Below are 25,884 nucleotides of genomic sequence, written 5' to 3' on the forward strand. Positions count from 1 at the left end.
GCCCAACCTAACAGATAGAAACATAGAAAATATTGTAGGTGCAGGAGTAGGCCATTCACCCCCATTCAAAATGATCATGGCTAATCATCCAAAATTAGTATCCTGCTTTTTCCCCATATTCCTTGATTCCATTAGCCCAAAGGGTTAAATCCAACTCTCTCATGAAAACATCCAGTGAATTGGCCTCCACTGCCTTCTGTGGCAGAGAACTCCACTGTGGCAGAGAATTCCACCTCTTAGCTAGAATATTCCATCCTAGCCATATCCTGTATTTCTCATTTGAACCCTTTCTATTGTCATCATATCCTTTCTATGGTGTAGCATTTAGAAATCAGCTAACTTATTTAGATGTTCCATAAACTTCTTGGCCTCATATTCTGTACCCCACCTAATGAAGACAAGTGCTCTGATGGTTTCCTAACCAAATTATCTACCTGTATTGCTGCCTTCAGCGATCGTTGGACATATACTCGAGTTCCTCTGCTCCTCAGTAAATCCGTAGAATCTTCTAATTATTGTGTATCACTTGCCTAATTTACTCTCCTGAAATACATAACCTCATATTTTTTAAGATTACACTTTACTTGCCATTTCTCTGTCCATTTTACCAATCTATCAATACCTTTGTGCAGCCAAAGATTACCCTCCTTAGTATCAACAATCTTACCTTTTATTGTGTCATCTGCAAATTTACTCAGCATATTTCCTGCATTCGTGGCCAGGGCCTTCCATCGCCCGTGGGGCCTTCCATCGCCCGGTGCGGCTCGGCCGCTGGACTTAACAGTGCCTGGTGCGGCTCGGCCGCGGGGCGTTCCATTGCCCGGTATGCCGCGGGACGGTTCAGCGCCAGGTGCGGCTCGGCCGCGGGGCCGTCCATCGCCCGGCGCGGCTCAGCCGCGGGACTTTAAATCACTGGTGCGGCTCGGCCGCGGGGCCTACCATCGCCCGGCGCGGCTCGGCCGCGGGACCTAACATCGCCCGGCTCGGCCGCGGGACTTTACATCGCTGGTGCGGCTCAGCCACGGGACTTTACATCGCTGGTGCTGCTCGGCCACGGGGCCTTCCATCGCCCGGCGCGGCTCGGCCGCGGGACTTAGCTGCGCACGGTACGGCCGTGGGGCCTTCCATCGCCCGGCTCGGCCGCGGGATGTTTCAGCGCCCGGTTCGGCTCGGCCGCGGGGACTTCCATCCCCTTGCGGGGACTGTGCGAGTCGGTCGGGGACGAGCTGTCTGTCCGTGGGCGTGGGGAAGAGAGCGGAAGTTTTGTTGCCTCCATCACAGTGAGGGGGTGTTTGGAGTCACTGTGATGGATGTTTGTGTTGGGGTTATGTGTCTTGTGTTCTTTTTTTTTGTGTGACTGCTGGTAACGTAATTTCGTTCGGTACCTCGGTACCAAATGACAAATAAAGCTCTGTATTCCTGTATTCTGTATTCCTGTAAGTGGACCGTTGAGTCCATTCCTCATAGAAGGGGAACAGGGAAGGGGTGAGGGTGTGACTGAGTGAGCCGTGGACCCAAAGCCTCTCCTGTATTGTTGTAGCACCCTCAATTTCCCCCCCACTCAATCCCCCTTATCCCCCCTCCTCCCCCCACTGATCCACTCCATCCCCCCTACCCCACCCCCACTTGCCCCTCACCTCCCTCGACCCCCACTCCCCCATATCGCCTGCCCCCATTGACCCACTCCACCCCCCCTACCCCACCCACACTTGCCCCTCCCCTGCCCCCACCCCTACTCCCCCAGCCCTGCCTCCACCCCCATTCCCCCCTCCCCAACCCTATTCCCTATGAAGTCGAACGTCACCCATGGTGATGTCATACGCTGAGGACTTTCAGGAAATGGGTTAGAAAATTATTTTTTTAACTTTAAAATGTCTCGAGCATTAAAAATGTAGCTTCAATTTCAATGAGAGTTGTTAGACATTATGCCCAGGATAATGGTGAGTAACGTAGGCCAAAAATTGCGGCGCTATGGTGTACCATTTCGGCTGTGCGAACCAAAAAAGCTTCTTCAGACTTAATATATATAATATATATAATACACTTGATGAAATATCTGAAGTCGCACTCATGGACATTAACCATATGCAAGAAGGCATTAAACCTCCATCAGATTTGTAACCAGATTTTCAGGACTGACTTCTGTTATCTGCATTGTTATTTGCTCCAACTGTTTTCTGCTTGTGTATCTGCGAATCCTCTAGTTTTTGTGAATAAAATGCACTGCTCCTAATTTCCATTTACTCTAGTAGATCTTTCATTGCAGCATCTGAAAATTCTGGAGTCTGTTAGTCCATTGTTATTAAATGTTTCACTATTTTCCATTACTGATTCATTTCCAGAATGAATAATAACTCTGCTCCAATCACATAGCACCTCTTGTTTAGGAAGTGCAGATTAGCTTTAATCACACACAGCTTATTTTGAATTGTACCAGCCATTTATGAATATAAACTCGCTGTTCACATATCCAGTCAATTGCCAGTGTGTTAATACTGAACTAATTGCAAAAGCCATGACAATGAACAAGAATAACAAAGCTGACATTGGATTTAGCTTCATTATCCAATATGTGAGAGGAACATTTATAATGCAGAAACTAATATAAGTTATACAGATATTGCAATTGTACTAAATAGTAGTTATATTTTAACTAATTCCAATGCATATTAACAGGATTAGAACTGGTTTTGATGATCATTATTGCTTTGTTGTGATTTTATTGTATTTTCAGTTGACATGACATCAGCTGTTAAAATTCCATCTGCCTAAATGCTTTCAGTTCATAAAATGGAAGGTAGCTTCCCAATTTCTTTATTAATGGAGATGAATGAGAACATCATTATGCACACTACAACGCCACGGTAATCACTGTTGCTGTCAGATCTCTATGCAGATCAGTGACCACAATGGCTCCATCATCATTGAAAATGCTGTTGTCAGAAAATGGTTATTACTTTTCATTGTTGTAACTGTCTAAATGTGTGAAAAATGATCATTACATATCTGAAAGTTATTAAAACAATATTTATTGAGGCATCACACTTGTGCATTCTGTTATTAAGGTAAGGAAATAAGAATGATTAGGGAATTATCATGTCATTTGTGTAACAAATAGATTGTTGATTTTTTTTTGGCCCTTGAGAGTACTAAGTGGTTTATTTCTTACATTATATATTCAAACAAAACATCCTATCCAATTCATCAGGAATTTCCTTCCTTGCTCCTTAAATGCATTTTGAAGAGGAATATAAATTAACCTGTCAGGGGCTAAGATATGAGTGAAAATTTACTGTAGACTATGAGTTTACTATAGATTCACAGGCAGGTTGAAAATATATTATCTGAGAAGTCTGAGAAGACTAAAATATTATTGAACAGGGCAGGATCCAAATCCTGTTTGAAGCAGCATGATCAATCAATTTGCCTCAACTTTATTCACGTCTGGCGTGTATGATTTATATTTTGTCATGTGTATGTAAGCAAACATTTCTCAAAAAATATTAAAGTTTGTTAAATTCTCAGCTCTACCACTTAGTGCATACCTTATGCAATGAGCCGATTAGTTCATTTAATTAATGCCTCTATAAAATGAAAGCTGCTCTTTCATTATTGTTAATATGACTTATTCTCATGTAGATTATACTTTCCAAATGTTACTTTGCAGAATGTTTTGAAAAAGTCCACAAATAAATTTGCAATAGTTTAATTATCAAGCGAAAGCTATTAGAAAATGTGTTGAAGCTGAGAGAAAGATCGTGAGATAAATGTATCTTTGGGTAGAATGTTTAAGAGCTGAAAACATTGGGAAAGAAAACAAAGTTTCAAGCTAAGACTGATTTCTAATAATAATTCACTTTGCAGCAGGCTATGATATGGGAGCTCATGAAATCTGAGAAAATATGACAGTATTAGTGGGAAAGAGAAGGACTTTTTTTTGAGGTACAACAAATCATTCATATTGGATTAAAAAAGAACAGAGAAGTTCTTTATCTCACTGAAGTTGAAATAATACATGTGAGAAGATGAAAGACCAGCTAACTATTATGAAATTATGAAATGCTTAGATGTCTTTGCATGAGCAATCATTGAATTATAGCAACAAGGGTATTGATTTTTCACTCCAGGAGGGATAAGAGCAACTGCTTCCAAATGAATAGTTCCAGGATGTGAAACTGATTTGTACTAAAACAGTGAAAATAGTTGAAAAATTAGACCTTATTTAATTGGTTTTTCAGGCATGATATTGACCAAAAATACTCAATTTGTGAATTGTGTACCTCATGCCCCAAGGAATCTGAAATAGCTTGTCTTATATTTTGGTTTATCGATATGCACAGATCTTTGTACATATCACTGCATCATACATATTAAGTACCTCTCCATGTAATTCTTCAAAATTCACAGGAGCAAACTCTAGCAAGAGGCAAGATAATTATTTTGACCTTATTCTGACAAGAAGTTAGGCAAAGCTCTAACTCTTTGTTGACCTGTTCTTCCTCCTGTCTATTCTTCTACAAAGAAACCTGAGTAGTGAAAAACCAGGCGGAGTGACCAAGAGTGCTGGACTGTAATTTCTGCATCCAGGAATTACTAATAGCAATTAAATGTATGTTATCTGTGATATGATCAATTAAGCATGACTTGAATTGCAAAGGATGGGGAGGTGCGGAAATAAAGTAAAGAATCTGTCAGAATGCAGAGCCACATGTTAAAAGACACAATGGATGCAGTTTCCTGTTTTCATGCATAATACATAATTTTAGTTGCATTTGCTGCTAACTTCCACCCAGCACTCACTTTTTCATGGTCAATCTCTGAATCTTCCCTTCCATACCTTGATCTCACTATTAACTATCTTGAGAGTAGGTTAGCAAGTTATATCCGTTGCAAGACCACTGACTCATACAGCAACCTTAAGTGCCCTTCCCACATAATTAAATTCTCCTTTAAAAAAAATCTCCAGTTCTATTCTACCTGTGTAAGCCCAGAACTGCTCACAATATTCCAAATGTGGCCTCACCAGCGCCTGATAAAGCCACAGTATTACTTTTATATTATATTTCCCTTGAAATGGTTGCTAGCATTGTATTTGTCTTCCTTACCACCAATTCAACCTGAAAATTAACTTCTCAGGAATCCTGCACCAGCACTCCCAAGTCCCTTTGAACCTCATTTCTGAATCCTCTCCCAATTAAGAAAGTAGTCTATGCCTTTATTCCTTCTACCAACGTGCATGGCCGTCTACTTGGCTATGCTGTATTCCATTTGCCACCTCTCTTCCCACTCTCCCAACCTGTACAAGTCCATCTGCAGCCTCCCTGCTTGCTCAACACTACCTGCCCCTCCACCTATTTTTGTATCATCTGCAATCTTGGCCACAAAACCATCAATTCCCTCATCCCGATCATTAACATATAATGTGAAAAGTAACAGAACCAACACCGACCCCTGCAGAACACCACTAGTCACCAGCAGCCAACCAGAAAAGGCCCCCTTCATTCCCATTCTTTGCTTTCTGCCAGTCAGCCAAACTTCCATCAATGCTAGTACCTTTCATCTGCTTCTACTCATTTTAATGAAAGATTATGGATCTGAAATATTCTCTTTTTCATTCTCCACTGATGCTGCCTGACCTACTAAATATTGTTGACCAATATCCCTCACTAAGCTAATCCCATTTCCATATCCCTCTGAACCTTTCCTATCCATGTACCTGTCCAAATGCCTTTCAAAGGTTGTTATTATACCTGCCTCAAGTACTTTCTCTGCCAGGTCATTCCATATACCTACCATAACGTGAGGAGTTGAGTTTTGGAGCAAAGAGGTCCTTCTGCAGTTGTACAGGGCAATAGTAAGACCACACCTGGAGTATTGTGTGCAGTTTTCATCTCCTAATTTGAGGAAGAATATTCTTGCTATTGAGGGAGTGCAGTGTAGGTTCATAAAGTTAAATCTTTGGATGGCGGGACTATCATATGATGAAAGAATGGAGCGACTGAGCTGATATTCACTAGAATTAAGAAGGATGAGAGGAGATCATATAGAAACAATATAAAATTATTAAGGGATTAGACAAACTAGATGCAGGAAACATGTTCCTGATGTTGGGCGAGTCCAGAACCAAGGGCCACAGTTTAAGAATAAAGGATAGGCCATTTAGAACTGAGATGAGGAAAAATGTTTTCACACAGTGAGTTGTGGATTTGTGGAATTCTCTGCTTCAGAAGGCAATGGAGGTCGATTCATTGGATGCATTCAAAAGAGAATTAGATAGAGCTCTAAGGGCTAGCGGAATCAAGGCGTATGGGGAGAAGGTAGGAATGGGGTACTGATTGTGGTTGATCAGCCATGATCACATTGAATGGCGGTGCTGGCTCAAAGGGCCGAATGGTCTACTCCTACATGTATTGTCTATGTATCTATGCATCTATGTATCACCCTCTGTGTGAAAAAGTTGCTCCCCACTTCCCTGTTAAATATTTCCCCTCTCACTTTAACGCTATATCCTCTTTATTCCACAACCTGGATAAGACTATGCCCATTGACCCTATCTATTTCATTATTTTATTCATATCCATAAAGTCATCCCTCAGTCTCCTACACAGGTTTACACATTCCAGCAAGAATGCTAACATCAGAATATCAGATTTTTTTGAATTGCCGAAGCTTGTATTATTCAGTTAAATGGTGATTATACTTGAAAGGGCTTTTACTATGGACTACTACAGTACTTGGAAAAGCATTACTGAGAGCAGTAGATAAAATCATTGACAATAATGGCTTTGCCATCCCCACTATTTAAGATAAGCACTTGCAGAAAATTTGAATTAACTAGGCTATGCAAATGGCTCTTGCCCACTAATTTGTGAGGAGCAAATTTATCGGACACAATACTGCAAACATTAATGATCACATTTGCAGAGAATCGAATGTTTACATGCTGGTCTGTGTTATATTCAAGGTATCTCTTCTAAATCCCATGCTTTCCTTCAATTTTCGCACTGAAAGATTTCATGAAATATCCAATGTGACATAGGGGCCAGGCAGGTTACACAAGTATCCCTGAGTTACATTAATTAATAACAGCTCAATATTTGGTGTACCTCATTCATGTTTAAGAATAATTACAAGAACTTAATATTGTAAAGAATAATTCATTAACTATCTTGGTATTGTTCAATTGATAGCCAACTGTCACTCTGCAGAACTACTTTGCTTGTATTTATTCACATTCAGAAATATGCACTTAAGTATAGATCTTTTCTGAGATAATGTTTCTGACAAAGCACATTTACAGCCAAGAAAATATTTTGGAATAGCTGCCATTGTTCATAAGATTATAAGATCAAAAGTGAAAGGAGCAAAATTAGGCCATTCGGCCCATCAAATTTACTCAGCCATTTCTATTAAGACTGATCTATCTCTCCCTCCTAACTCCATTCTCCTGCCTTCTCCCACTAACCTCAAACACCTGTACCAATCAAGAATCTATATATCTCTGCCTTAAATATATCCACTGACGGCCTCCACAGCCTTCTGTGGCAACAAATTCAACAGCTTCACCACCCTCTGACTAAAGAAATTTCTCCTCATCTCCTTCCTAAAAGAAAGTCCTTTAATTCCGAGGCTATGACCTCTAGTCCTGGACTGTTCCACTAGTGGAAACATCCTCACCACATACACTCTATCCAGGCCTTTCACTATTCTGTACATTTAAATTAGGTCCCCCCCTCATTCTTCTAAACCCCAGCGAGTACAGGCCCATTGCTGTCAAAAGCTCATCATATGTTAACCTACTCATTCCATTATGTGTGTAATTTTTATGACAGTTATGTAAAATTTATAGACACAGAACCTTTTTCCCAGCATGAAAATATCCAAGATTAGAGAGCATTGCTATAAGGGGAGCAGAAATGTTAGTGGCATTTAATATTCTTTTGAATAGGCATAGGGATATCAAGGAAATGGAGGGATATGGATCATGGACAGACAGATGAGATCAGTTGAACTAGGCATTATGTTTGGAACAAACATTGTTGGCTGAAGGGCCCGTTCCTGTGCTATACTGTTTTATGCTCTATGCTCAATGTAAGATCGGCTACTGATCAATTCACTTCTACCCCTTTGTGTATATTAGACTTTCTCTAGGGAACTGAAGCATTACAATGCTAAGAATTCTATTCTGAAACTCTTTGCCTTCCATTTTGCTTTGTAAATTGACCTTGAGTTTAACTTGATTGTACCTATAACTGGTAAATCTGATCTGTTTAGATAGCATGCAAAACAAAGCTTTTCATTGTACCTTTGTAAATGTAACATTTAAAACAGAGACAAGATGATTTTTTTTCACTCAGAGGGTTATAAGACTTTGGAACAATCTTCCTCAAAGGGAAGAGAATATATTTTAAAAGCAGTACAATGTCCTGATGCCATATAGGCTGGTGTAGTCCCACAAGCTAATCTCCTCCTGATGCAATTTTGGTATAACACTAATGAAAAAATGCCATCAGTGTTAATAAAATGTTTAACATAACATAACATAACATAACAACACTTTATTGTCACTCGGCACAACACCGAGCGAAATTTCAGCAGTCACACAAAATACAGCAAAAAGAAAAGAACACAGGACACCCGACCCCAACACAAACATCCATCACAGTGACTCCAAACACCCCCTCACTGTGATGGAGGCAACAAAAACTTCCCCTCTCTTCCCCCCGCACCCACGGACAGGCAGCTCGACCCCTACCGAGGCAAACGACACGCACAGCCCCCGCAAGGGGATGGAAGGCCCCCCGGCCGAGCCGCCCCGGGCACCGAAACGTCCCGCGGCCGCACCGGGCGATGTTAAGTCCAACGGCCGAGCCGCACCGGGCACTGAAACGTCCCGCGGCCGAACAGCGCTGACGATGTTAAGTCCAGCGGCCAAGCCGCACCGGGCACTGAAACGTCCCGCGGCCACACCGGGCGATGTTAAGTCCAGCGGCCAAGCCGCACCGGGCATTGAAACGTCCCGCGGCCGAGCCGCACCGGGCACTGAAACGTCCCGCGGCCACACCGGGCACTGAAACGTCCCGCGGCCACACCGGGCGATGTTAAGTCCAGCGGCCAAGCCGCACCGGGCACTGAAACGTCCCGCGGCCACACCGGGCGATGTTAAGTCCAGCGGCCGAGCCGCACCGGGCACTGAAACGTCCCGCGGCCGCACCGGGCGATGTTAAGTCCAGCGGCCGAGCCGCACCGGGCACTGAAACGTCCCGCGGCCGAGCTGCGCCGGCAATGTTAAGGCCCGCAGCCGAGCCGCACCGGGCACTGAAACGTCCCGCAGCCGAGCTGTGCCGGCAATGTTAAGGCCCGCAGCCGAGCCGCGCCCCGGGGAAGAGACCTAATAAAATAAAGGTTTCCCCCCGCCCCACCCCCCCACCCCACCCCACACCCCCACCACACACCCCCACCACACATACACAGCCAAAAACAGAAACAAAAACCATCCCAACACCGACACAAACAAAAAAAAAGAAAAAAAGACAACAGACTGCCAGAGAGCCGCAGCCGTTAGGCGCAGCCAACTCCTCCCAGTGCTAAAGGCATTATTTCATTGTGCTATTCCTACATTTGAACCATTTCATGCAGTTTGCTAATGACTACCAATTCCAAAGCCATAGTCATTCCATTATTATTCTTCAAATGTTATTGACTAACTGTTGGACAGAAAATAACATCTGCCAATTCGATTTTAAATTACTTGACATGCAGCAAATCAAAATGTTTCTGAAAAGTTTGTATTGGAATAAACACATCAAAATACAAGGTACGTTTACTTTTAAATAAACTGTACAATATACATGTTTTTTTAAGTTACGGACACACCAGGTTAATTAACATGAAAGTCAAGCATATTTGCTTCTGTATTAAACATGAGTGCTCCAAAATGTACAAAATGCAATTAATCTGTTAACTTTATGACTGGTCTAGTTGTAGCATTGACTTTAGTTCAGCTTTCAATACCATAGTCCCCACCAGACTGGCTGAGAAGCTGCTGGAACTGAGACTTAACACTCCTCTGTGTGCCTGGGTCCTGGACTTTCTCACCGCCACGCCCCAAGTGGTCAGTATAGGGGAACACACATCTAGCCCCCTCACCCTGAACATAGGATCCCCCCAGGATTGCGTCCTTAGCCCCCTACTGTACTCCCTGTACTCACATGACTGTGTGGCCAGGTTCAGCTCAAACTCCATCATCAAGTTTGCTGATGACACTGTGGTGGTGGGCCGGATCTCCGACAACGATGAGAAGGCCTACTGGGAGGAGGTTCTGATCTGGCACTCTGGTGTCAGGACAATAGCCTCCTCTTGAATGTCAAAAAAACTAAAGAGCTGATTGTGGACTTTAGAAGGGCTCAACATCCAAGGACGTACACGCCACTGGAAATAAATGGGTCTACTGTGGATAAGGTGAGCAGTTTTAAATACCTGGGAGTCCGCATCACAGAGGATCTGACATGGGCAACGCACATTGCCGCACTGGTGGGTAAGACGCCTTTACCACCTTAGACAGCTGAGGAAATTCAGAGTGTCTCTGAGGATCCTTCAATGCTTCTACTCTGGGGCAGTAGAGAGCATCCTGTCCGGCAACATCACAGTCTGGTTTGGAAACAGCTCTGCCCAGGACAGGAAGGCCCTGCAGAGAGTAGTGCGTTCGGCAGAACGCACCTTGGGAACTACACTCGTCCCCCTGCAGGACCTATACATCAGGAGGTGCAGCAAGCAAGATTATGAGGGACCCCTGCCAACCCAGCAACGGACTGTTCCAGCTGCTACGGTCAGGCAAACGCCTCCGCTGTCATGCTGTGAAAACGGTGAGGATGAGACCGAGTTTCTTCCCACAGGCCATCAGGACTGTTAACTATTATGACTCCAGGGACGAACATTTTTCTTTTCTGTATTAACTTTAATTTATATGCTGTAATTGTAATTCATTTTTTGCACAATCTGCAGGCATTGCCACTTTCATTTCACTGCCCATCGTGTATGTGTATGTGACAAATATACTTGAATTGACTTGTACAAGATGTATTTCCACTGATGCAAAGTATATTTATGTTAATTAGAATTATTGATTAATTTGTTTAAATGACCTGCAACACAATAATTTGATTTGGAATATTGATTTCAATTTTTCTGTTGGGACTCACTGGCCCTATTCCCAACCTTGGGATCTTCAGATCTTATTGGCCAAGGCAGTCTTAAAGCAGAGAGGGCAGGAATGGTGGCAGGCACAGTGGCACAGCGCGAGAGTTGCTCCCTTACAGCACTTGCAGCGCCTGAGGCCCGGGATCGAGCCCGACTACGGGTGCTGTCTGTAAGGAGTTTGTATGTTCTACCTGTGACCTGTGTGGGATTTCTCCGAGATTTTCGGTTTCCTCCCACACTTTTAAGACATACAGGTTGGTAGGTTAATTGGCTTGGTATAAATGTAAATTGTCTCTAGTGTGTGTAGGGGATTAATGTGCGGGGAACGCTGATCGGCACAGACCCGGTGGGCCGAAGGGCCTGTCTTGTATCTCTAAAGTAAACTAAACTAGAAGTGACTCTAAAGAAACAAAAACTAATGTCACAAAATGCTGGAGTAACTCAGCAGGTCAAGCAGCATCTCAGGAGAGAAGGAATGGGTGACGTTTCGGGTCGAGACCCTTCTTCAGACTGATGTCAGGGGGGTGGGACAAAGAAAGGATATAGGTGGAGACAGGAAGACAGAGGGAGAACTGGGAAGAGGGAGGGGAAGAGAGGGACAAAGGAACTATATAAAGTTGGAGAAGTCAATGTTCATACCGCTAGGCTGCAAGCTGCCCAAGCCAAATATGAGGTGCTGTTCCTCCAATTTCCAGTGGGCCTCACTATGGCACTGGAGGAGACGCATGATAGAAAAGTCAGAGTGGGAGGGGGAGTTGAAATGCTCAGCTACCGGGAGATCAGGTTGGTTAAGGTGGACTGAGCGAGGGTGTTGAGCGAAATGATCGCTGAGCCTGCGTTTGGTCTCGCCGATGTAGAGAAGTTGACATCTAGAGCAGCAGATACAATAGATGACATTGGAGGAGGTGCAGATGAACCTCTGTCTCACCTGGAAAGACTGTTTGCGTCCTTGGATGGAGTTGAGGGGGGAGGTAAAGGGACAGGTGTTGCATCTCCTGCGGTTGCAGGGGAAAGTGCCCGGGGAGGGGGTGGTTTGGGTAGGAAGGGTAGAGTGGACCAGGGAGTTACGGAGGAAATGGTTTCTGCGGAACACAGAAAGGGGAGGAGATGGGAAGATGTGGCCAGTAGATGTGTCCCGTTGGAGGTGACGGAAATGTTGGAGGATGTTTTGTTGGATACGCTGGCTCCAACGGGACCCCACTACTGGCCACATGGGGTATGGAGAGAAGGCAGGTACGGGATACTGAGTTGGATGATCAGCCATGATCATATTGAATGGCGGTGCAGGCTCGCAGGCTCGAAGGGCCGGATGGCCTACTCCTGCACCTATTTTCTATGTTTCTATGTTTCTATCCTCCCATCCCCTCCCCTTTCTGCATTCCGCAGAGACCATTCCCTCCGTAACTCCCTGGTCCACTAGCCCCTTCCTACCCAAAGCACTCCCTCCCCGTGCACTTTCCCCTGCAACCGCAGGAGATGCAACACCTGTCACTTTGCCTCCCCCCTCAACTCCATCCAAGGACCCAAACAGTCTTTCCAGGTGAGACAGAGGTTCACCTGCATGTCCTCCAACCGCATCTATTGTATCTGCTGCTCTAGATGTTAACTTCTCTACATCGGCGAGACCAAACGCTGGCTGAGAGATCGTTTCGCTCAACACCTTCGCTCAGACCACCTTCACCAACCTGATCTCCTGGCGGCTGTGCACTTCAACACCCCCTCCCACTCCCAGTCTGACCTTTCTGTCATGGGCCTCCTCCAGTGCCATAGTAAGGCCCACCGGAAATTGGAGGAAAAGCACCTCATATTTGGCTTGGGCAGCTTGCAGCCCAGCGGTATTAACATTGACTTCTCCAACTTTATATAGTTCCTCTGTCCCTCTCTTCCCCTCCCCCTTCCCAGTTCTCCCTCTGTCTTCCTGTCTCCACCTATATCCTTTCTTTGTCCCACCCCCCTGACATCAGTCTGAAGAAGGGTCTCGACCCAAAACGTCACCCATTCCTTCTCTCCTGAGATGCTGCCTGACCTGCTGAGTTACCTCAGCATTTTGTGATACCTTCGATTTGTACCAGCATCTGCAGTTATTTTCCTAACTAAAGAAACATGGGGAGCTGAAACAACCACGTTGTCGAGCCAAAACAAGCTCTTCGCAACAAACACTAACAGACACTTTTGCCAGGTATATGGCATCACACCACGCACAGCTTTGCTGTCTGTCCCAGCTGCCAATAATTTTCATTCAAAAAACTATTAATGTGAAATAAACAAATATAGTATATTAAAAGTTCTTACCATTTTTAAAATATCAACAGAAAAGCAAAGAGTGGGGTTAAATGGGTCCCTTTCAGAATGGCAGGCAATGACTAGTGGGGTACCACAAGTCTTGGTGCTGGGACGGCAGCTATTTACAATATACATTAATGACTTGGATGAAGGGATTAAACGTAACATTAGCAAATTTGCAGATGACACAAAGCTGGGTGGCAGTGTGGCCACAGTTTAAGAATAAGGTGTAGGCCATTTAGAACTGAGATGAGGAAAAACTTTTTCAGTCAGAGAGTTGTGAATCTGTGGAATTCTCTGCCTCAGAATGTGGTGGAGGCCAATTCTCTGAATGCATTCAAGAGAGAGCTGGATAGAGCTCTTAAGGATAGCGGAGGCAGGGGGTATGGGGAGAAGGCAGGAACGGGGTACTGATTGTGAATGAACAGCCATGATCAAATTGAATGGTGGTGCTGGCTCGAAGGGCCAAATGGCCTCCTCCTGCACCTATTGTCTATTGTCTATTGTCTATTGAACTGTGAGGAAGATGCTATGAGGTTGCAGGGTGACTTGGACAGGCTGTATGAGTGGGCGGATGCATGGCAGATGCAGTTTAATGTGGATAAATGTGAGGTTACCCACTTTGGTGGTAAGAATAGGAAGACAGATTATTGTCTGAATGATGTCAAGTTAGGAAAAGGGGACGTACAATGAGATCTGGGTGTCCTAGTGCATCAGTCACTGAAAGGAAGCATGCAGGTACAGCAGGCATTGAAGAAATCCAATGGAATGTTGGCCTTCATAACAAGAGTAGTTGAGTATTGGAGCAAAGAGGTCCTTCTGCAGTTATACAGGGCCCTAGTGAGACTGCGCCTGGAGTACTGTGTGCAATTTTAGTCTCCAAATTTGAGGAAGGATATTCTTGCTATTGAGGGCATGCAGCATAGGTCACTAGGTTAATTCCCGGAATGGCGGGACTGTCGTATGTTGAAAGACTGGAGCGACTAAGCTTGTATACACTGAAATTTAGAAAGGTGAGAGGGGATCTTATTGAAACATATAAGATTATTAAGGGATTGGACACGTTAGAGGTAGGAAACATGTTCCCAATGTTGGGGGAGTCCAGAACATGGGGCCACAGTTTAAGAATAAGGGGTAGGCCATTTAGAACGGAGATGAGAAAAAACTTTTTCAGTCAGAGAGTTGTAAATCTGTGGAATTCCCTGCCTCAGAAGGCAGTGGAGGCCAATTTCCTAGATGCGTTCAAGAGAGAGCTAGATAGAGCTCTTAAAGATAGCAGAGTCAGGGGGTATGGGGAGAAGGCAAGAACGTGGTACTGATTGTGAATGATCACCCATGATCACATTGAATGGCGGTGCTGGCTCGAGGGGCCGAATGGCCTACTCCTGCACCTATTGTCTATTGTCTATAGAACACTTCAAAGCATATGTATATCTATATAACAGCAATAAATATTTTCCTAAAAAATAATTTTGTCTTTGGTTATTGTTCTTGCAGGCATAATTCTCTCTACCAAAACTAATGAGCTTCCAACAGTAGGTTCCCCAGCATGGGATCTGGAGAATCTGAGCACGAGTCAAGCAGTGGAGTGCAGATGGATAATATTTAATAAATGTCTGCCAGTAGGTTTGGAACTTCCACATTGCTAAACTGATGTTGGGAAATCCCAAATTGGTAAAATCAAACAAAGTCCAGGCATTAATTTTATCTGAGAGCAAAAGGAGAAAACTGAACTATTACATTTTTTCTTCACAAAATGCTGGAGTAACTCAGAAGGTCAGGCAGCATCTCGGGAGAGAAGAAATGGGGACGGAAGGGACAGAGGAACTATCTAAAGTTGGAGAAGTCAATGTTCATACCACTGGGCTGCAAACTGCCCAGGCGAAATATGAGGTGCTGTTCCTCCAATTTCCGGTGGGCCTCACTATGGCACTGGAGGAGGCCCATGACAGAAAGGTCGGACTGGGAATGGGATGGGGAGTTGAAGTGCTTGGCCACCGGAAGATCAGTTTGATTAATGCGGACCGAGCACAGGTGTTCAGCGAAGCGATCGCCGAGCCTGCGCTTGGTTTCACCGATGTAAATAAGTTGACATCTAGACATAAGTTGATATAAGTTACATTATTTCAATGAGTCCAAAGAAGTATTCCAACCCAAAATGTCACCGAACTATTTTCTTTAGAGATGCTTCCTGATCCGCTGAGCTACACCAGCGCTTTGTGTCTTTTTTTTCCCCTTTACATTTTGATTTTTGTCCAGGGGTCCTGTAGAGAATCACAAGTAAGACACAATGTACATGCCGGCTTCCCCTGGACCTTTGGGTCCATGCACAGCTGTGCAGAAATGCAGAGTGGGCTGAAAGTCAGTTGAAAATATATGACACCTATCCCACTTTATCACTGAATGGAGATGTGGTTTGTGATCTGAATGAGCAAAACATCAGATACACTTTGCATGTGTCCCCTCACCCCTGTTATGCCAGCCACTGTTGGCAATTAGCATGATCCCATTTATTTAAGTGGGATCAATGACTTTCATTAAAAACTTGCGACTCAGTGAATTGTTTTATTACATTTTGAAAATTAACAATATTTTAATTAATTTATAAGGCTAAATAAGTAACTGTACTCTATTTACATTTAAAATAAATCATATTTCAAATATTTCAACTGTTTATAAACTTATCACAGCAGAGACATTAGAAACAAAAGAAAAGACCTGGGATTATAAAAAGGTCCAGTTGCTTTTATCAAACCACTCTGTCTTTCTGAACAGCAGTGAAGGGAGGAGGCAGAAGCAATGTGACTGCAAAGTGCTGGTATATTTGTGGGATGTCCCACAAGTGTGAAACACCAGCTGGGTCGAGCTAATTCCAGCGCATGCATCGCAAGTCAACGGTGACATTAATAAGATCTAATAGATACTTTTGTGGAAAAGTCCAGAAGTGTTTTTGCAATGAACTGCCGCAATAGAATTTTGATTTATATTTTGAAAATACCTTCCTCAAATATATTTCTTTTTGAAAAGTTTATAGCAGCAGAAGTTATAGAATTGAGATTCCACAACTTGATTTGAAATTACACACATAAAATGCTGAGCTTCCACGTGACAATTCCCTTTTCTAAAGGAGTCAGAACCAATTTTACTCTTTTCCTAATATTGGAAATGCAAAATATGTGCATTTATAAATGAACCTGAAGAGGTTTCTCTACACAACTAATAGCATTTTCAAGGTGAATTCAAAGCATAAATATAACAAGGCACTAAACAGACATTGCTCAGCAAAGGAAATACATACCAATATATCAGCATCAGACACTGCAGGACTTATTGAGCTCTGATCTCTCCTGAAATAACATAGAAGACTTGGGAAATAACAATAACCTCACACAGACTTTAAAAATAACACTCTTGACAACTGATTTATGCCACAAAGCTTTGTGATTTGCATGGAAGTTCAAAGAGGATTAAGAATGCCATGAATTTTGTGATGGCTACATAAGTTATCAGCAGCACCTACTTTATACTGCCATGGATAAATTATAGACCATTGTTAAACACAAGCACATAAAAGTAATTTATTGATGTCAACAAATATTTCTCGTGGTTAATGATAACTATATGACATCAATAAGCTTCTGCTTACAGTTGCATACATTTTGTACTTCTTGCACCTATGTAATGTTATTATCATGCCCTAACACTGACAGCATGTTGCTATTGAATCATTGGATCATATAGGATGGAAATAGCCCCTTTGACCCATTGTGTCTGCCTCAAACATTATGCACACTCTTTAAACTAATCCCATATTTTTATTCACCCCACATTCCCATCAATTACCCCAGATTCTACCACTCAGCAATACATATTGGGAAATTTACAGTGGTTAATTAACCTAGTCAAGAGTCAAGAGTGTTTTATTGTCATTTTTACCAAAATAGAATCATGAAATTGTGAAGGTAGACAGAAAGCGCTGGAGTAACTCAGCAGATCAGGCAGCATCTCTGCACACAAAGGATAGGTGACGTTTCGGGTCGGGATCCTTACTTGCCACTTAGCAACCAAAACGGTTTTGTGATGTGGAAGAAAACTGAGCTCCCAGGAGAATGAATGAACTGAATGAATAAGTTTATTGGCCAAGAATGTGCATATACAAGTAATGTGCCTTGGTGCTCCGCTCACAAACAACAACACAAACATACAGTTAACAATTAAGAATAAAGCATAAACACATCAAAACAATAAGGATACAACATTATGGTCTAAACATGTGGGTGAAAAGAAAAACCAGAGCAAAAAAGAGACCACAGACTTTGGTTATTGATTAGAGCTACTACTCGTGGAAAAAAGCAGTTTTTATGTCTGGCTGTGGCTGCTTTGACAGTCTGGAGTCACCTTCCAGAGGGAAGTGCTTCAAAGATTTTGTGGCCAAGGTGAGAGCGGTCAGAGATGATCTTGCCCGCTCGCTTCCTGGCCCTTGAAGTGTACAGTTCGTCAATGGGGGGAATGTGCAGCCAACAACCTTCTCAGCTGATCAACGGTCCATTGCAGCCTCCGCATGTCGTGCCTGGTGGCTGAGCCAAACTAGACCATGATGGAGAAGGTGAGGACGGACTCAATGATAGCAGTATAGAATTGGACCATCATTGCCTGTGGCAGATTGTGTTTCCTCAGTTGCTGCAGGAAGTACATCCTCTGTTGGGCCTTTTTGACAGTGGAGTTGATGGTGGCCCCCCATTTAAGGTCCCTGGAGATGATGGTTCCAAGGAACTTAAATGACTCCACAGATGTGACTGTGGTGTTGTTGATGGTGAGTGTGGGGAGGGGAGGGGAGGGGAAGCTCTTCGAAAGTCTACAATTAGTTCCACTGTCTTAAGAGCATTGAGCTCCATGTTGTTGCGATGGCACCAGGACGCAAGCTGTGACGCTTCCCGTCTGGAGGCAGATTCGACCCCATCCTGGATCAGTCCAATCAGTGTTGTGTCATCCGCAAACTTGAGGAGCTTGGCAGAGGAGTCTGTGGAGGTGCAGTAGTTGTTGTAGAGACAGTAAAGGAGAGGGGGGAATATGCAACCTTGCGGTGCTCCTATGCGGAGGGTCTGCGGGTCCAAGATATGCTTTCCCAGCCTCACATGCTGCTTCCTGTCTGTCAGAAACTCATATAGTCGAACGTGCAATTTCTGCATAGTCAACACCTGGAGTTAAGATTGAACCCAGATAATGGAGGGGAAGTAGCTGTTCCTAAGACTGGAGATGCATGCTTTTAAGGTTCTGCCGGACAGTTGTGTTTGACCTTCTGTTGTGCTGCTGCAAGTAAGAATTTCATTGTTCCTTTTTGGGACATATGACAATAAAACACTCTTGACTGTAATTTTGAAAACAATTACTTTTGATATATTAAGTGTTGTGTAAGTTGATTTCATTTGCTTATCACCAGATATGGAAGCACCTAAGTTTGAAATTATTTTCCATTTGCCTTCCCTTAGGAATATTGGACAAAAACAGCTCACCTAATTCCCTCAGGCTGTCCAATTATTGCTAGGCCCCTGATATCATAGTGGTAAATTGGAAATTGAATGGTGATGTTCAGCATGTGGCCAGAGGACAAAGTTTTCCATGTGAATTATACAGTGGGATGATTATTAGTGGCAGTTAAATAGTGGCAGTTACATGAAATTTAAAAAAAGATGTTAAACGGAATGAGTGAGTCAAAAAGTCAAAGTCTGATGGATAATGGAGTTGAGCTCATAGCCAAACAACCAATAGTATATCAGTCGGCTATTTTATACTATATTTAATTTACATATTCAATTAAATATTACCTCTTTCTCGTGTGTCACTGTTAATTCTAGAGTTTAATAATCTCTTGTTGACCAACTAATTACAAATTATTCTTTTTAGAATCCTTTTACTGTTGTTCTGTTCTAATTTACAATTTTACTGGCAATTAATAACTTTGCCGAACCCGCCATTGGAGTGTGGGGGGAAACTGGAGCACTCATAGAAAACCCACGCAGTCACAGGGAGAACGTACAAACTCTGTACCGACAGCACACAAAGTCAGGATCACACCCAGGTCTTTGGCACTGTAAGGCAATAACTCTACTGCTGACCACTGTTCCACCGTGATGCCACAATTGTTCTTAACCCAACATTTTTATCCTATTATTCTTTCTCTGCAGATGCTGCCCGACTGTTGAGTATTTCCAGCATCATATTTTTATTTTATTTCAGATTTTCAGCAGTCAGCATCATTTTGATTTGTCCCACTTTCACATACTTTTTAAAGGTTAGGACAACTGTCCTATAAAGAAAAGCAAGAATCTGGCTATATCCATATTTTTTCTTCAAGTTTCTTGAAGCATTACAGCTAATTCTGTACTCTTCAATCCTCTCTCCCTGCTGTTTTGCACACTCAAATGTTCCCTCAGTTCAATGTTGACTGTAGCACCTTAATTTTTTTTTCAAATCATTCTTGACCTGGTCTCATGCTCCCTTACCTGTCTTAAATAATTTCTTAAGAACTAACATTTGACTAGGTTTTCATTCATCGTTAATAACCCTCCAAATATCTCTCTAATCACTCTCTCCCTTTTATACCTGAACCATTGAATTATTTTAACATTCTTCTTCTGACCACTATTGAGTTTAAAAATGAGCAGCAAAGTTGTTATTCCATCAAATTCATTATTGCAGATATAACTGATATCAGTCTTAAAGTTGCTATTTCCAATTAATTTTAGTTAACTAAGTTTTTAAAAATGCTGGAATTATAGACTGAAGTCTCTCATTAGAATCTATAAATCATTTTTTGCTGCTATTAATAATAATTATCATATTAATTAATTCAGAAAATAGATTTTTGGCTTTGATATATCAAATGCATATAGTTAATCAAGAAAGCTCACAATTTCCACAATATAATTTTTTATTTGCATTTCAGAAGGATTGATAATTTATTTCCGGAAAACATTGCCATATTTAAAAGTATACAAAGGAGATGAAAATCATTTGTTTTGAATGTACGAAAATAACTGCAGATGCTGGTACAAATCGAAGGTATTTATTCACAAAATGCTGGACTAACGCAACAGGTCAGACAGCATCTCAGGATCTCAGCATCTCAGCATTCAATTCCTTCTCTCCTGAGATGCTGCCTGATTGTTGAGTTACTCCAGCATTTTGTGAATAAATATTTTGAATGTACTATCATTTGTATCACATTTGTTCCTGATTTGATGTGATTTGTTGCTACCCTTTCAGAGATGAATTTAAATGTCAGTGTTTTTTGTAATACTTGAAGACTCAACCGCCTCACCTCTGGTTAGGAGTGAAACTGAATGTGCAGCACAGTGAGGAAATTGTCAGAAGAGGAATGTCACCGATTCCTGCATCAACTATCACATATCCCGTGGACTTATTTAAAAAACAAGAGACTTTTGAAATAAATCTAGATCTTTTCTTTCATGAACAGTTCTTAACAGTATCTGGCAGATCCAGAAAAAAACCTCTTGATATATTGTAAGTCTTAGTATCAACACATTGTTTGCAATTAATTTATTGTATATTGTGATTTGATTGAGATATAGATTTAATAAATGGAAGCAAAAGACATAGATAGAGAACTGGTTAGCAGACAGGAAGCAAAGAGTAGGAATTAACCGGTCCTTTTCTGAATGGCAGGCAGTGACTAGTGGGCTGCCACAAAGCTCAGTGCCGGGACCCCAATTGTTTACAATATATATTTACGATTTAGATGAAGGAATTAAAAGTATCATCTCTAAGTTTGCAGATGACACAAAGCTGGATGGCAGTGTGAGTTGCGAGGAGGATGCTGTGAGGATGCAGGGCGACTTGGATAGGTTGGGTTAGTGGGCAGAAGCATGGCACATGCAGTATAATGTGGATAAATGTGAGGTTATCCACTTTGGTGGCAAGAACAGGAAGGCAGATTATTATTTGAATGGTGTTAGATTAGGAGAAGAGGAGTGCAATGAGACATGGGTGTGCTTAGTCACTGAAAGTAAGGATGCAGGTACAGCAGGCAGTGAAGAAAGCCAATGGCATGTTGGCCTTCATTGCGAGAGGATTTGAGTTTAGGAGCAAGGAAGTCCTACTGCAGTTGTACAGGGCCCTGGTGAGACCGCACCTGGAGTATTGTGTGCTTCTTCTTCTTGCGTTTGAGGCAGCAGAAGTTATGAAACTCCTTCTGCTTTTGCTGTCTCTGTTTGTTGTCGTTTGCCTGACTAAGAGGTCAGTTGACAGGGCTCACCACGGGGAGGTCGACGACGTGAGCCCAAAGAGTGTGTGCAATTTTGATCTTCTAATTTGAGGAAGAACAATATTGGTATTGAGGGAGTACCTGGTAGGTTCACCAGGTTAATTCCCGGGATGGCGGGACTGTCATATGATGAAAAAATGAGTCAACTGGGCTTGTGTTCGCTGGAATTTAGAAGGATGAGAGGGGATCTTATTGAAACATAAAATTCTTAAGAGGATTCGACAGGGTAGATGCAGGAAAAATGTTCCCGATGTTAGGGGAGTCCAGAACCAGGGGTCACAGTTTAAAAATAAGGGGTATGCCATTTAGGACTGAGATGAGGAAAAACTTTTTCACCCAGAGTTGTGAATCTGTGGAATTCTCTGCTGAAGAAGGCAGTGGAGGCCAAATCACTGGATGTTTTCAAGAGAGAGTTAGATTTAGCTCTTAGGGCTGAGAATTAAGGGATTTGGGAAAAAAGCCAGAACGGGGTACAGATTATGTATGATCAGCCATGATCATATTGTGTGGTGGTGCTGGCTCGAGGGGCCAAATAGCCTACTCCTGCACCTATTTTCTATGTTTCTATGTTTCTAAAATATAATTAAATTTAACCTCAGTACATAATCAGTACATTAACTCCATACATACAATAATATGCAATGTTAACAATTTGCATTAAATGGGAACAATTTTGATGTCGTTTAATGAGCCGTCAATGAGCTGTCAATGCATCAACTTCCTTCATTTGCTGACTCAAGTGCATTTTTCTTATGATAAGGAATTTCTTTCTGGATGTTATGATGAAGAGTAATTCTCATAGAGGTCATGATCCTCGTCAAACATTTAGAATGAATAATTTGAATCCAATATGCCTTTGATAGACAATCACATTTTTCATTGCATAAAGTATTTGATAAAGATCTGCAGCATGATTTTGGAACCTCCTGCAGAGGAGTAATGAAATGATTCTATCTTTGAACATCCAATATTAAACCATTAAAATTAATTGGTAAGTTTCTTGGTGTGAACAATTTTTTCCAATGTTTGTCAAGTCATGGATATTAACTTAAATTTGATTACATTATGCAAATATGTTCTTGCACAAAAGGGATTTCAGCCCTCATATATTGAATACTGAGATAAATTCCACCTCTTTACCAATTCATGAATTGGAAGCTTTTGTAACTTATTACATATTATCCTATCATGTTGGTTTCACATCCTTGGCTTGAATGTTTGTGCTGCATGTACAAACTGGTAACAATGCAGTGTTGGCTTTAAACATTTGGTACCTATGTGAACATTAGTCAAGTTTATTTTTAATTTCATACAAGAATGATCATAATAAGGCAAATTATTGAAAACTCACACACAGCAAAGCTAAAGTCTGGAGAAGGGTCCTGACCCAAATCGTCACTTATTCATGTTTTCCAGAGATACTGTCTGACCCTCCAAATTATCCCAACACTTTGTGTATTTTAGTGTAAATCAACATCTGCAGTTCTTTGTTTCTATTTAAAAAAATTCTCTCTATTTATTCATTGTTTATAAGCATTGTTTCCAGAGTCAACACTTAATGCCTATCCCTTATGTTTTTAAAAAGATGGCTGTGAGCTACCTTCTTGAACTGCGGCAGAACCTTTCATGGTTACTTCCAAAATGTTATTCGGTAGAAGATTCCAGAATATTGATCAAACAATAAAGGAGGTACAGTGATCTGACTTGGAAGAGGATGTGCAAAGAATGGTGCTATTATGCATCCGCTGTCGTTGTCTTTTTGGGCAGTTGTAGTTTGTTAGGTGCTGCCGAAGAAGCATTAATGCATTACTGCAATACCTCATGGAAGTCATATATATTGCGGCAATGTTTTAGCTATGGAGGGAATAAGTCTTCATGATAGCAGATGAGGTACTAATGAATATTTTTCCTGGATCTTGTTAAGATTTTGAAGTATTATTGGAGCTGGATTTAACACGGCCAGTGGAGGATATTCTATCACACATTTGACATGTAGTTAAGATTGATGAGAGTTTTGGGAAGGTGAGGTAGAGGCTGGGAATTGGACAGCTGGAAAGAAGGAAATGGGTGGGGTCACGGGAAGAACCACATCTCAGAAATAACAGCTGTAAACTGCTCTTTTAACCACAGTCGTGAACGCCGACCAAACTCTGATTGTAGTTTTTCATGATCTTCCTGTGTTTGTCTGGGTTCACCCTCAGTGTTCCAGACTTCTGCTGACTGCTGATTGTAGTGTTAGTTATCCACAGTAAATACCCCAAGTGCAGGTGATTGATGAGAGGATCAAGAGACAGGAGTGTGGATGTGCTTGATGGGGGTGTTTATGAGCATGAATGAGAGAATAGGTTATAGGGAACCAAATGCTCTGAAAGCTGGCATCGACACAATGGGCCAAGTTGCCTTCTCTGTGTCCTAACAAAAAAAAATGTTGATGACTCCCAAAGCTACTCCACCCAACCGTATACTAGAGTGCGACAAATGACCAGCAAAGAGAAAGTTCAAAACTTTAAATTGCTTCCTTTCCAGACCAGAGGGGGTTGATTGACTTTCCACCCAAAATCAACATGTAATTAAAATGGCATTTAGAGTACTAATCATGAGCAATAACATCCTGATGCAATAGGTTTAATCGGAGACCAATTGTAATGGCAGTTTCTATACCATCTCGAAATCCCACTTCGATAGCCATTACTTCTCGGGGATGAAATGTAGTTATAGCTTACGCACACGTCGCACCCTGATATGACAAAACGAATCTTCCAAACTTCTTTTCTTCATTAATTGGTTTTATTAAAGTAGCATAAATCATAGAGTAATTCATCAGTTTCTGTACTTTATCAACTGTTTCTTCTTCTAACAATATCTAGAAATCTTGCAGTTATTACCGTGTGGTTCTTACAAATATAGATGATACAAGCGTATGGTACAAGCTTTAAACTTTCCCCCTCTAACCTTATAGCTATGCCCTCTAGTGTTGGACATTTCCACCCGATGTAAAAGGTTCTGACTGTCTACCCATCTATGCCTCTCAGAATTTTATATACTTTTATTAAGTCTCTCCTCAGCCTCCAACATTCCTGAGAAAACAATCCAAATCTATCCAACCTTTCCCTGTAGCTAAAACCCTCTAAGACAGGCACCATTCTGGTAAATCTCCTCTGCACTTTCTCCGAAGCCTCGTCAACTTTTCTGTAATGGGGTGACCAGTTCTGCCAATGTCCTCACTGAAGCAATGTACAAATGACAAAGGCAACAGTTGGTCATGCAAAATAATTCATAAGTAGTACAACTAATGTTATATATTTATATGTTATAGAAAACAAATAAAATGGCACATGTTGGAATCTGAAAAAACCCCAGTAATACTGGAAGAACTCAGCAAATCAAGCAGCATCTCAAAAAAAATGCTGTTCTGATGAAGAGTCTTCAATATGAATCACCTATTGTTTTCTTCTTTCCACAGAAGATACTTTACTGTTTGAGTTCTTCCAGCATTACTCTTTTTGTTCGGTGTGTTATAATGATGTGTACTAAACAATGTAACTCTAGTTTTAGGATCACATATAAAAAGCATTCCCAAGTGTTGATGCATATTACATAGAATTCTGAAGAAAACAAATCAGGTTTCTTATGGATTCTCGTGGAAAACATAGGACTCAACCTTTTGAAAGAGAATTCAAAGCACAGAGATTAGTGTATCATGCATTTACAGATACAGATACGGCTAAGGATTAATTTCTCCCCACTTTTCCCAGGTGTTTTTAATTTTTGATGTTCCAACTATATTCCTTAGTTCCAACTCTCAATGGATAATTGTCTGCTTATAATCCCTTCGGGAAATTAAGTTGCAAACCTAAAATGTGCTTGGAGCTTACATTAATAAGAAATTAGAAATGCCTCCAGAAAACCCAGTGATGTTGGTCTTCTGAGAAATCTCTGTTCTTTCAGTGCTGCATTTCAAAGTTCAAGCTGTTAAGATCTGGAATTTACTGCCTAAGAGGGTGGTGGAAGCAGAGCAATTCACTCTTAAAGAATACAGGATTATAGAGAAAAAGCTGGAGAATTCAACTGACCATATCACTCTGCTCATTCAGGTAGCTGAGACTCAATATACTCCT

This window comes from Rhinoraja longicauda, chromosome 7, assembly GCF_053455715.1.
Source record: "Rhinoraja longicauda isolate Sanriku21f chromosome 7, sRhiLon1.1, whole genome shotgun sequence".
NCBI classification, from domain to species: Eukaryota; Metazoa; Chordata; class Chondrichthyes; order Rajiformes; family Arhynchobatidae; genus Rhinoraja; species Rhinoraja longicauda.